We start from the raw sequence: 14,739 nt of genomic DNA, 5'->3' as shown, positions 1-14,739 counted from the left end.
TTAGGGTAATAATTTTAAATTCTGATAATTCTTAAAAATCTAAAAATTCTTTTAAAAAATTAAATACTATTAAACCTAAAAATTTAAAAAATTTAAGAATTTTATAAAATTTTGAAACTTTTAAGAATTTTAAAAATTTTGAGAATTTTAAGAAATTTAAGAATTTTAATTTTAAGAATTTTAAGAATTTTAAGAATTTTAAGAATTTTAAGAATTTTAAGAATTTTAAGAATTTTAAGAATTTTAAGAATTTTAAGAATTTTAAGAATTTTAAGAATTTTAAGAATTTTAAGAAATTTAAGAATTTTAAGAATTTTAAGAATTTTAAGAATTTTAAGAATTTTAAGAATTTTAAGAATTTTAAGAATTTTAAGAATTTTAAGAATTTTAAGAATTTTAAGAATTTTTTAGAATTTTAAGAATTTTTTAGAATTTTAAGAATTTTGAGAATTATAAGAATTTTAAGAATTTTAAGAATTTTAAGAATTTTAAGAATTTTAAAAATTTTAAGAATTTTAAGAATTTTAAGAATTTTAAGAATTTTAAGAATTTTAAGAATTTTAAGAATTTTAAGAATTTTAAGAATTTTAAGAATTTTAAGAATTTTAAGAATTTTAAGAATTTTAAGAATTTTAAGAATTTTAAGAGTTTTAAGAATTTTAAGAATTTTAAGAATTTTAAGAATTTTAAGAATTTTAAGAATTTTAAGAATTTTAAGAATTTTAAGAATTTTAAGAATTTTAAGAATTTTAAGAATTTTAAGAATTTTAAGAATTTTAAGAATTTTAAGAATTTTAAGAATTTTAAGAATTTTAAGAATTTTAAGAATTTTAAGAATTTTAAGAATTTTAAGAATTTTAAGAATTTTAAGAATTTTAAGAATTTTAAGAATTTTAAGAATTTTAAGAATTTTAAGAATTTTAAGAATTTTAAGAATTTTAAGAATTTTAAGAATTTTAAGAATTTTAAGAATTTTAAGAATTTTAAGAATTTTAAGAATTTTAAGAATTTTAAGAATTTTAAGAATTTTAAGAATTTTAAGAATTTTAAGAATTTTAAGAATTTTAAGAATTTTAAGAATTTTAAGAATTTTAAGAATTTTAAGAATTTTAAGAATTTTAAGAATTTTAAGAATTTTAAGAGTTTTAAGAATTTTAAGAATTTTAAGAGTTTTAAGAATTTTAAGAATTTTAAGAATTTTAAGAATTTTAAGAATTTTAAGAATTTTAAGAATTTTAAGAATTTTAAGAATTTTAAGAATTTTAAGAATTTTAAGAATTTTAAGAATTTTAAGAATTTTAAGAATTTTAAGAATTTTAAGAATTTTAAGAATTTTAAGAATTTTAAGAATTTTAAGAATTTTAAGAATTTTAAGAATTTTAAGAATTTTAAGAATTTTAAGAATTTTAAGAATTTTAAGAATTTTAAGAATTTTAAGAATTTTAAGAATTTTAAGAATTTTAAGAATTTTAAGAATTTTAAGAATTTTAAGAATTTTAAGAATTTTAAGAATTTTAAGAATTTTAAGAATTTTAAGAATTTTAAGAATTTTAAGAAATTTAAGAATTTTAAGAATTTTAAGAATTTTAAGAATTTTAAGAATTTTAAGAATTTTAAGAATTTTAAGAATTTTAAGAATTTTAAGAATTTTAAGAATTTTAAGAATTTTAAGAATTTTAAGAATTTTAAGAATTTTAAGAATTTTAAGAATTTTAAGAATTTTAAGAATTTTAAGAATTTTAAGAATTTTAAGAATTTTAAGAATTTTAAGAATTTTAAGAATTTTAAGAATTTTAAGAATTTTAAGAATTTTAAGAATTTTAAGAATTTTAAGAATTTTAAGAGTTTTAAGAATTTTAAGAATTTTAAGAATTTTAAGAATTTTAAGAATTTTAAGAATTTTAAGAATTTTAAGAATTTTAAGAATTTTAAGAATTTTAAGAATTTTATGAATTTTAAGAATTTTAAGAATTTTAAGAATTTTAAGAATTTTAAGAATTTTAAGAATTTTAAGAATTTTAAGAATTTTAAGAATTTTAAGAATTTTAAGAGTTTTAAGAATTTTAAGAATTTTAAGAATTTTAAGAATTTTAAGAATTTTAAGAATTTTAATTAATCATCCTAACATTCAAACGATCCACTAATTCATCTCGTGTCCTGGCAAACGAGAAAGGTATCCTCTGCCCTCTTGGTCCTGTGCTAAAACGGCACATTTTTCGGTATTTATTATTCAGCATGATTAATTTGTACCATTTAGCTTTCGGAATCCTTCCAAACGAGTTCGGTTGTGGGCGATTCCCAGTTACGAACGGATGCTGTGTCCCGGAATCCATTACGCCAAATTGCTGCAGCCAACCTCTTTGAAATATTGACCACCCCTAACCTGGGCTCGTCATCCTGTCTAAACCCGGAAAACGCATGAAGGATTGCTCGTGCCCTGCGGCCACGGGAAGTGTAATTTCGTTTCAATTCAATTTCAAGGTTCAGGAGTACGTTCTACTGCTCACGCTCAGAACCGGAGAAAGGCAAACAAAGGCATCGAGCGTTCGGGATGTGCCATACGGAGCACGTGGGGAGGTTCAAAGGTTCGCTGCTTTGAATAGGTTAAACCTTGTTTTGTTGTGCACCTTTTGAACCTCGCCTGGTGAAGAGTGAAAGTGCGTAGTGCGTCGATGTTAATCTACTGCACAGCTGAGGCAGCAGCAGCTGCTGCCAGGACGAGAAAATTAGGCAAATATAGACTCTTTCTGGAGGACCAACCAGCATCCTCATACATAGCTCTGCGAGTCTGGGTGAGATAATATTATGTTTTCCAATTAGGCTCGATGAGAGTGTAGCTTACGCAAGCCCTTTCTTGAACAGCTGTAAGTGGGCGACATAATGAGGTTACGGTTGTCGTTTTCTTTCTCATACTGAAGTGTCTGGTTCTTCTTTTCTGTGTGCGATTTCATGTCAGTCGGGCACGAGACGAATCTTGAGAATCTAATAAGTAGCTGAATCCAATTACTTCCAGAAGTAAACGGCAGACGGCTTTGATGTCGAGTTCTCGGTGGTTCCAGATGAAGTTGCGAACTTTTTTCAGGACTGAAGCATCGCAGTTTCAGCTGAGAGGAACAAGCGCTCAGACTAGGAGAAAAAAGTGTCGAAAACGGGAATTTATCCGGAGATGTCTCAGCAATTCGATACTTTTACATTATCGTCCTCCACAACTCGATTTATTTAGGGACATCGAAATTCGATTTAGTACACGCAGTGGAAATCATAATCCTCTCACAAGCTTTTTTCTCTCAACAAAATTTGAGCCCATTTTACTCCCAATCAGTTTTTGAGAGGAATCTTACATTGATTGATTCGCAACTTCACCTGGAATCGTTCCAATGTTTGACCACCAGTTCCAAAGTAAACATTTTGTCCCTCTGTACTTGACTGAACTAGGACCAGCATCTCCGAAAGTGATTCTTGATGGAAGGAGTGCAATTGAATTAACGCGCAAAGGGAGGACATGATTGTTGCTTTCTTCCTATGGACGACCTGCCAGCTCTCAACGTTGATTTCCCTGGAAAGGGGGCGGAAATTGCAGCGCAAAAGGATGCCAATCGTTTGTTGTTTGTTTCTGCAAATTAAATTTATTTTCAAGTAATCAACCAAACTCATTTCATATTGATTAACCCCTTCCTTTTTTGCATTGAGTCGAGAGTTGCTTAATTCCGACTGCTGTATGCACGCAGTCGGAACCGTCAGCCATGCGTTATATTTATTAAAATTTATTAAATTACATTCGGGAATTCAAACAGAACAGATCGAGAAAAAAATATTCACGGAAACCGATGTGGGCGGACCATAATTACCCCCTTGTGGGACCCGCATGTCGCACTTGCGGAGTCAAACGAGTTTCGAGGTTTTGGCTCGTGCTTCATTTAAAACGAATGCAGCATAACTGACTGTAACATGCATCAGGGTGGAACAGAGGGGGAAAACTGCAACAGCTGCCAGCATGCGATTGATTTGTTGGTTGTCCAAAATAAAAATGAGAGGGGGAGCAAATTAATTGAGAAGCCCGTTTTTGGCCAAAATTAAAACCAGAAGTGGACGAGATTGAAATTCTTGTCAAATTTCTTGAAAGAAAGAAAAGCATTTTCATATGATTTATTTGCACGTTAAGAACCCATAGTAAGCAGACTGTCAAGAGTAAATGGATCTCAATTTTGATTGAGAGAAGTCAGAACCAAACACAGCTCTCAAAAGTTTATTAAAAAAATCACCTCTTTAAAAATTATCGAATCTGTGCCTTTACAGTTTCGGCCACCACGGTTCGATGAATATAAGATGGTTATTTGCCGATATAAGTCACTTACACGAATGAACTTTTATAAACGAATGAATGAACCCAATGTTGTGTTGGTGTGCGAGCAAGAGGTTTATTGTCTCGCAATGTCAAACTAAGGCTAAGGTCAAAAGACTAGAAAATCGCATGGTATGCCAGATTTTTGGAAAAAAATGCAACTTTTTTTTCACTATTTAAGATTACGGAAAAAGCATGTCGATATAAATTTTGATTACTTTACCAATATTTTCCAGCTTTTTAAAAATAATTTTAAAAATATTAATTTCATTCCATAACAACAAATATAGCATACCTGGTTTTCTTAGTACCTTGACAGAACCCATAACAAAACTGACAGCTCGTACTACTTAGTGTATTTTTATCAATTTGAGAGTAGTTTCCTATCTGTTGGATGCTGCACTACTTTTGGGTGAATTTTCCGTAAACATTCTAAAGTTATTCAGCAATCAATGTAAACACAACCATCTCTTTAAAACTAACTCAAATATACCATTCCCAAAGCAAACAAATTCCATGACAAATTCAAACATTAGCAACTTGTAGCGTCTCGACAAATTGTTTTTGATCGCAACCTCGTACCTTTCAACTTCAATCAGTCGAAAAAGGGGCACCCTTCCACGCTTGAAGTACCCAAAATCCCCTAATTACGACCCTAGAGAGAGAGAAACCCTCCTCCCTCCCGTTCCACATCCTGCACATGCCAACAAAACGCGCATAATTCAAACAGTATCGCTTTTAATCTTTCCCCTCGGTTTTTGCGAGCAACACAAAATTTAATAATCATCCCTGCTGATGATGATGGCCCGTCAGGACTGTTTGCCACCCTCGCAAAACATGTAAGCTTTAAAATGAGCAGACGAAGCGAAGTGTGTAAATATTTACCTCAATCTTAATTTTACGATCTCTCCCTCGTTTTTTGAGTGAGGAAAATCTTTTCAGAACGAAGCAGGAGTCGTCTTTCATTGCACCTGGTCCAATCGCAACCGGCAAGCGTGACGACATTCGTGAATTGCCAGCGAAGAGTATCATCCCGAATTATGACGTTACCATGGTGACGCGAGCGAAAATGACACTCATTTCGTCACTCACGCTCGCACAGCGAGCGCAATTGTGCGTTGTCACGATGACCCCGCAATTGGCGCACGAAAGCTGCTCGATGAATTCTGTACCGCAAATCTTTTTTGGGTGTAGACTTCCGATTGCAAAGAAAAACCCATTCGGGGGCGTTCCTGACAGATGTGGTGAAAGGAAGGGGTTTTGGTACCCTATCATTAAAACGCGAAAAAGTTGTTTCTTTGCGAGCAAGGATTTCAGCGGGAACTTTTGACACAAAAGAGGACAGGTAAACCCCGTGCTGTCTATGCAAATCAAGATAACTTTGTGAAAGGATGAATCTGGCTCACGTGTAATCGAGACGCGGCACACGTGTAAGACCTGCAAAGACGCGTGGCAACGTTAGTTAGCGTATAATATGGATCAAGGTGTTTTGTGGGATCTAGGGCGGAAACCTTTGTTATCTCTAGCACAAAGGAGTTTCCTCATCGCGGTACGTCGTTAATAGCTGTATTACGAAATCATTTCGCAAAAACAAGTACACGCTTGCCGTCGCGCATAGACTTGCGAAACGACTTCAAATTGAAATATCGCCAGTTCCACTCGGTCTAGCCCCCCACTATCCTACATTTTATGAATGAACCCACTCTCAAACGGCTTCCGCCGCGAGAGTTGAAATCTGCCCACGCATCCCACTGTCCGGATCAATGAATTCAAAAGCCACAGAGCTCGAATTGGCTCTCGCCGAGATCACCGAGTGAGAGGAGGCCAATAAATATCCTAGTTTATGCGGCTAATAAATTAACAGCTGTTGGGTTCCATTCAGAAGGCTTACACCGGCCAGGTATTGACTAAAGCCACCCACTCGGCCCGTCCATTACTCACCCGTTCCCGGTGCAGTTAATCTCGATTTTATTACAAATTATCCCCACTCGAGCGCGTGAGTGCATTTGAGACTGCGGTGCGAAACGCCCACCGAAAATATCGGAAAGGCTTCTGAGGTTGACGTTATTAGCTGGGTGGACAGGTTTGCGGAGCTAAAGTGGGTTTTGCGAAAATAAGCGAGGTAATAGACCTTCACCGAGTAGATTAAACAATTCTTGGTTTTGATTTGTCATAATTGAAGCCTCAATTTTGTTTGAGAGAATTACGACGAAACCTCTAAAGAAGCTATTAGACTATGACAAACAAACAGACAAACTTGACAGTTTACCAAACTCGCAAACTTGCCTGCGGCAAATGTATGCAGGCTGACGTTTCTGCACACAGTAAAATATAAATCTTTTATAATGTAATTTTGGACTGATTAGACTGAAAAAGTTACATTACACCAAAAAAGTGGAAAATCACATTTTTTCAGAGGTTAAATTCCACATTTTTTTCTGACATAAATGATGTACCCCTTCCCAGATGTGATATTACCATCATAATGTGCAAACAAAAGCAGGCAAACAAGCAGAGCAGCCAAACTGTCAAAAAGTTTGTTTGTTTGTTTGCCGTAGTCTAATACGTCCATTAGTTCAGACCCCATTTGCTATAAGTTTGAGGTATCTTCAATCTCGGTTGGATGATGTTAATTTTTTTTTTCGAGTAAACGTCAAAAACTTGAGAGTAAAATACTCTCGATCGTTTTACTACCAGTTTGAAAGCGTTTTACTCTTGGATGCTGTTTGGCATTTTTGGATGTGTTTGCATCAAAATCTTGGATTTTTGTGTTAAAAAATGAGAGTTAAATGCTCTCAATCTTTTTACTACTAGTTTGAGAGCTCTTCACTTTCTCAGTTTTCAGTTTATTTATATTGAAATGTTTCATTTGCGTTGAGAGTGTTGTGTAAAAACCCGTGAGTAAAATGGTCTTTATCGTTTTACCACCTGTTTGAGAGCTATTCACTCTCAGTTGGGTTGTTTCTACTCTCACTTACAACAGATAATTAAGAGTAAAAGTGGCACATTTGTTTGAGGTTTATGATAAAATATGAGAGTAAAATGCTCTCAATCGTTTTACTACCAGTTTGAGAGCTTCTTACTTTAGGTTTGATGTTGCGCATTTTTGGGTAAAATATTTGTTTTGTTTGAGAGGGTTGTGTACACATATCAGAGTAAAATGCTCTCAATCGTTTCACCACTTGTTTGTGAGCTCTACACACTTGGTTGACTGATTCTCAGTCAAACTCGCAACAGTCAGTCGAGAGTAAAAGAGACAAAATCTGGGAGTAAAATACTCCCAATTTTTTTCTCAACCAGTTTGAGCGCTTTTTACTCTCGTTTGGGTATTTCGCAATTTCCTTAATCCGAGAGTTTCAAAGGTGGTGGGAAATCACTCTTCTAAGGTGGTTGCCACCAACGGAACCATTCCTTTCGGGTGTCATGTTCGGCTGTCAATTACTCGCCTAGATTGACGACATGTGACAGGACAGGTTTTTTTTTGCTTGTTTGTTCGCGCTACTCTCTAGTTGATTGGCCTCCGCTTATCACTGTGAGAAGTTGACCGGTTTCGCACTCCGGCGTTCAAAAGCTGGTTGTTTGGCAACTTTGCCCCGTTAGTTGATCAAATTTAGGCAAGGGTTGAACCATTTCGAGGCTAAGCCTCTTCTCAGGACTTGCGAAAAACAACAGTTGCAAGCCAAGCTTAATGCCAAGTGGATTCAATTCGCTGGTTACGTGAAACTACTGCCCTCAAGGGATCAAACCCCGCGCGTTGCTCATTACGTTGGTCTGGTTGCCAGCGTAACGGTTAGAGCAGTGGTGGCAGCTCTTCGGATTCAACCCCGGCGTATCTAATTGAAATGTACCGACCAGCCAGCTGATTTGTGGATGCAAGTGGGCTCGAAGTAAGTGGTTAAACCGGGGTTGCTTGGAGAAAAGCCTTGTCGGTAGCAACTGGAGTGGTGTATCGGATTTCACCATTAGGGGCATTATCAGCGCGCCCCTCGTCGGGTCCCGGTTTTAGTGGTGGTCATGCCTCGTAGATCGTAGAGGTGTTCAATTGAAGACATGGTGTTAGCTTGATAAGGCCATCTTCCCATAAAGTTATTTTTTATGCCAATCCAATTTTGTAACAAATCTTATCCACAAATTAAAATGATTTTTCATTTTTTTTTTTTTTGCGGAATTGAGTAGCCACCATGCCAAAGATGCTTACCATAGACACTTTCCTAGACCCATTGATCTACCCCCTCTCTCTCACGGGTATAATATCACTACAGATCGAAGACGACCGATCCCCCTCGCTTCTCGAGGGGAGGCTGCACCTGGCATTTGGCCGAGGTGCCCCGCGAGAGATTGAATCTCTGCAAGCCCCGTAATTACGCCGGAGCCTCCCCCCTGCGGGAGCCCAATTCATTTGGAAATTCATTTTCAAACTGCACGCGCTGCTGGCCACTTCTTCTGCTGCCGCGGTGTCGAATTATTACCGGTTGTAAGTGTTGATTTTAATAGAAAATAATTTCATTACAATTTTGCGGGGGGAGCGGTTTGCTGGGGGTGAAGAGGTTAAGGGTAGGCTTCGCCAGCGGCACTGTAATTGGAAATCTATTATTCCGGCAGCTGCTGGCTGCCGATGATGAGATGCACAGGCCATTATGCAAGTTTTTGAGGGGGCTCCGTGGATAATTTTTGGAGTTTTATTCATTTTGCGAACAATTAAAAGCAATTTGTACAGGCTTAAAGACTGGCACTGCTGACCTGGTGAGGGGAAATTATTTGGACGATTAAAGTTGAGCCTTTTAAATTTTAATTGCGCTTTGAAAACTTAAGTTTGACCCAAATGAAATACATTTAACAGAGAGTTTTGAATTTGGTTACCAGAGCATTTTAACTATTTTAAGTGATTGAAATTACGATTTTTTTCTTTTATAGAGATCAATGCGAGCTAAAACAAGGTTGAGATGAAGTTTTCTCTAAATTAGCTGATATCTTGAATGTCATTAAATTGCCAGACAATAACAACTCCAGAGTTTTTTTTGAAAACGTCCAATAAACCAATTTTTTAATTTTTGCTTTTTGGGTGTTTTTGAATATCCCTGGCTCAAGGCGGTTCTAAAAACACCCAAAAAGCAAAAATTAAAAATTTGGTTTATAGGACCTTTTCAAAAAAAACTCTAGAACTGTTCTTTAAAAATGGGTATTAAAAAAATCAAAAACTATATATCCAGAACTGAATGAATCATCGATACACTTTTTTCAAAGAGGTAGATAAGCAATTTTCTAGCTTTTGGCAAATTTTCGCCATTTTCAGTCTTGTTTTTTTTTTCATTTGGATTCCTTTGACTCCTTATGTCCGAATTTGGGAGCTGTTCATACAAAAGTATTATGAAAATATTCGAAAATTTGTATCTTGATTAATTTTCTATCTTCGGCAAAGTTGTCGATTATGATAAAAGCTTTTGACCAAACAATAATTATCGGAAAAAAAATCTTTTTTTATATCACCTAAAACACAATTTCGAATAGATTCGATTTTTTAAATTAACGTTACCTACGTTGTTATTTCGATGAAATTATTTGTTAAGAAAAAAGTTATTTTTCAAATTTTAAAAGTGGCTGCTGGACTATGATCATCAAAGAATGAAAATCAATAAAAATACATATTTCCTTACTTTTATTGAAGATATCTTGGAAACTATTGATCCTATTTTCAATTTTTAAAGAAGAATTTTTTGTGAAATATTCTCATTTTTCTTAACATTTTATTTTCAGAACTTGATTAAAATAACGACTAGCAATTTAAAACGACGAAATATAAAGTTTTAATCCCCTTTGAAATATTTGTCGTGATTTGAATTTTTTGTGAATATTGTATTGAAAAATTAAAGAAAAATTTTACATGGATTTTATTTTTGGCATTAAAAATCGTACCACTCGAAAAAAATTTTTGGAAAAATTTAATTTTTAAATATTGTCAAAAAAAACCTTTTCTTGTGTTAATAGTTTCTACCTTCTCTAAAAACAAATTCAAATAACAGGAAAAATTCGCTACATTTTTTTAACAATGTTGGCTGCTTGGATATGGCCTATCCAAAAATAAAAATATAAATTTCAATTTGTGTATCGACAATGTCTTGAAAACTATTGAACCAATCTTAATTTTTTTAAATGAACCTTTATGAAATTTTCAGATTTTTTTAAAACATTTCTGTCAGAATAACAAAATAACGACTAACATTTAAAAAAGACGAAATAATAAGTTTTGAGCCCTTTTGCAATGTCAGTCGTGGTTTTGAAATTTTATTAATATTTCATTCAAAAAAATAAGACAATTTTGCAAAGATCTTATTTTTTTACTGTAAATTCTGATCAATTAGAAGATTAGAGAAAATTAGAGTTTATTGTGCAGCACATAGATATGTATTTTCTTAATTTTCTTTTTTTTTACAGAACCAGAAGAAAATTTTAGAGGATTTTCTCAGCTATTTGAGAATATTTAGTTTAGAAATTGAATAATAAAAAATATAAAATCTTGAAAATGGTTATTGCTTGAAAACGAAAAAATCTTTTTTTATATCACCTAACCCTCAATTTCAAAAAGATACGTTGTTTTTATTATCGTTACCTACGTTGTTATTTCGACCAAATTAAAGTTATTTTTCAAATTTGAAAAGTGGCTGCTGAACTATGATCATGAAAGAATGAAAATATATATTTCCTTATTTTTATTGACGATATCTTGGAAACTATTGATCCTATTTTCAATTTTTAAAGAAGATTTTTTGTGAAATATTCTCATTTTACTAAACATTTAGAATATTTAGTTTAGAAATTGAATTATAAAAAATCTAAAAATCTTGAAAAGGGTTATTGCTTAAAAACGGTGAACTTTATAAAAAATTCACAAAAGTATTTTTTGACTGCAAGTTTAATGTTACACCAAAAAATAGGTTTGAAAAAAAGAAAAATCAACTGAGTGAATTCAACATTATTTTAACTGATAAACGTTGGAGAAACTGAAGAAAATTGTAGAGGATTACTCAGCTATGGAAAATGGTTATTACTTGAAAATGGCACTTTATCAAAGTTTCACAAAGTTTGCAAATTTAATTTTGCACTCAAAAAATATATTTGAATATTTTATCGGGTGTTTTAAGAAAAAATAAAAGCAACTTTAAAAAACGATTGTCCATGCCAATCATATTGAATGCTTTAGAAAATTAAGCATCAAATTTCGCTATTTGTTTTAAGTGAAAAATTAACTGTGTGAATTCATAATTAATTTAACTGATTAACGTTTAATATTTGAAAAAAATATTTGGATTTTAGTGTTATTATTTAAACATAAGATAAACCTTTAAAAAAGATTATCTGAAAAATAAACGTTCGAAAAACCTTTTCATTTAAAAAAATGAATTATTGAAAATAAAGAATTTTTTAAAATTCTAAGAAAATTCATCACCCTTTTTTTATATTATTTCAATCTCAAAAAACGAGGTTCTTGTAACTTTGAAATATATATTGAAATAAAACATTAATGTTATTCTTCAGATAAACTTTAAAAATCGAAAAAGTGCCTTTATTTATACTAATGGCTCCGGCTATCTATTTCAGTAGCATCTACAAGGCAAATCAAAATTAATTAATTCATATTACATAAACTACAACTCAAAGGTACCATTCCAGGAAGATCCCACATTCATTAAAAACTACCTTCAGGGACCAAGGGTAAAACAAAAAAAACACTCCTCTCCGAGAGATCCTCCACGGTTGAGCCCGAGATCCTCCAGATAAGCCACGGAAAATCGTAAACTACCGGCGTTATTGAGCTGCTGCTACCGCTGCACTTCCCAAAGGCTTTCGCGCGGAAGCCAACGTTGCGAAGTAAGGCCAAGAATTTCTAATGAACAATATCTCTCTCAGCTTCTTAATCTACATCTTTATCTGCTGCTGCTGCGGCAGATCTTGAGGGTAAGAAAGAAGGAAGGTTGCCGATGCTGTTGAAGATTACATTTTGTTTTTGTTTCTTTCTTCAAGATTGGGTCGATTTTGTATACCTTGGAAAGGAGTTCGTCCTGGCTTTGTTTCAAACGGAGAAAGGTTCGATACTTTGTTCATTGATTTTTGTCTTGAGTTTTTTCATTTGGATGAGGTAACAGAGTGAATACGGTAGCAATTCAGGAAATTGAGAAGAAAATTAAGATTACTTTTGCTTGGCTTGAAATTGAAACTTAAAGAGGATCTCCTGAAGTAAATTTGAAGCAACTTTTATGCCTCACAATTAGGTTTAACGATTTTTTTATTCGGCCATTACAGACTCAAGTAGCCGGAAGTCATGTCGCGTTGTAATTCAATTAAATTATACTTCCAACGGACCTATCTAATGACTCTTCAAGCACCAAAGTTATGGCGCTCACGCCAAGCAACAGTGAGTAACTTAATTACCCCCACGCACAAAAAAGCATCCCAAAATAAAGGATTCTTTATTGAAACTCTGCGTGCTGGTGATAAATTTCCTCAACTTCAGAGCAGACCCCGCCCAAAAGCGCAACCAAGCTGAAGAAGCCAAGGATAATCCCGGAATGAAATTAGAAGATTTCTTCCTGTCTCCGCCGAACCAAACTCGGCACGGACCAAATTCCAACGAACCATAAATCCCATCCCGACCCCCTAAAATTCATCGTCGTCGTGATTAATCTGAAGGAAGCCACGTCAACTTAAAGTCGCCCTTTTTCGTTTCCGGTTTTACTGGTGCTTTTGTTTTGTGGTGGTACGTCTTCCCGGACTAAAACCAGGAGGAAACCTTCCTTGTAAGAAAGTGTAAATATTTACCAACTGATTAAAGGGAGCGGTTGAATTTGTAAGTTTCGTTTAGCGCTGGTTCAGCGCCTTCGAGACGGATTTTGAGGGAGCACCTCTCGCCCCCTCTAATTCTGAAGGTAGACTAGGATTATGTAGATTTAGACTTTTATGGTGGTTTTGTTTACACGCCGTTTTGAGCGGAGGTGTGGCGTTCGGTTCAGGAGTTCTGGTTTCCTTTAGCTTATCAGATATTTAGTTCTGGATTACTTTGAGGTTATGCTTTACCTTTGAACGCGATATTGCTGAAATGCTTTGTAAAAATATATAATTACTTTGATTGTGAACAAACTGTCTTTACTAAAACACAAACAAATCTTTTTAAATCAGTACTAAGATATCTGGAGTTTTTTTTTTTTTTTTTTTTTGAAAAGGTCCAATAAACCAAATTTTTAATTTTGCTTTTTGAGTGTTTTTTAATACCTACCCCTGACTCAAGGCGGTTTCAGAAACACCCAAAAAGCAAAAACTGGAATTTTGGTTTAGTGGACCTTTTCAAAAAATACTCCAGATATGTTGCCTTCTTCAATCTAGAAAGGAGCGTAAACATAACTTAATCAACCAGGTCAGAAATTTAAAATTTTGATATATTTTACAACATGCACTATAAAACATTACAGTATTGGGAGATCATTTAAGTGAAACGCTAGAAAGAATTTTTTGAACATCTTTCCAAAAATGTATTCATCATGGTGATTCCGAACGATATTTTCAACAAGATTTGCAACAAAAAATAGTTTTGTGAAGTTCTTCCAAAAGTAAGTTTATTTCCAGTGTGCGACAAATTTGGAAATGGAAAAGTATTTAGGTTTTGCCTTTCTTACAAAAGAAAGGTTTAAGGTTTGCTTTTGGAAAAACGCTTTTTTCAGAAATCTAAAAAAAATCGTGCACGGCGAGGATTCGTCCCAGGAAAAAATCCTATTACTAAATTGAAGGTTTAGATGCGCTCTTTCGATTGAATTTTGGCTCGAAACCCGGAACTCAAAGTCTGATTTTTGAGAGCTCTTTTTCTGAAATACATGGCCGATGTCTGTATCCGCTCTTAAAAATTTGTGTCTTCCATCACTGGAAAACCGCTCGTAAAACCCACAATTTTTAAAAGCCAGATCTGTAGCCGTGGGGTCGAAGACGAACATTTTATTTTTCGATTTACAATTTTCGACCAGTAAATGTGGTCAAAGCCATTTTTAGAGGTATTTTTTGGACTATTTTACAGATAACACTATCAAATTTAAAGAATTCAGTTTCAAACAAAAAGCCATTCGAAAACATGCGCCATAAACTGTTTGGGCCCAAAATTTGAAGCTTTTCCAAAATGTATTTCCAGAGATATAGCGATTTTAGTGTTTTTCGTCTTATTTTTACCCTATTTTTTCCTATTAAATTTTTGGATTTATACAAAATCATATACTGAACATCAAATTCAAAGTCCCAGCCCATTCTCGATCGAAAGCATTTGGTATGAATTGTATTCGAGTAAATTTTGGTATTGATCAGACGGTTGGTTCAAAAGTTATAGCTGTATGATTTTTCTTTATATACAGAGTAAATTTCTC

The 14,739-nt window shown here is 33.6% G+C and overlaps 1 protein-coding gene across 2 annotated transcripts in view; it reads left to right on the top strand.

Moving 5' to 3' along the window:
• Positions 1–14,739, top strand: part of LOC120426683 (breast cancer anti-estrogen resistance protein 1) — a 122,218-nt gene that overhangs the window by 62,768 nt on the left and 44,711 nt on the right. The window lies entirely within an intron of this gene.

Source organism: Culex pipiens, chromosome 3, assembly GCF_016801865.2.
Source record: "Culex pipiens pallens isolate TS chromosome 3, TS_CPP_V2, whole genome shotgun sequence".
NCBI classification, from domain to species: Eukaryota; Metazoa; Arthropoda; class Insecta; order Diptera; family Culicidae; genus Culex; species Culex pipiens.
This window is presented reverse-complemented; position numbering and strand designations above follow the sequence as displayed.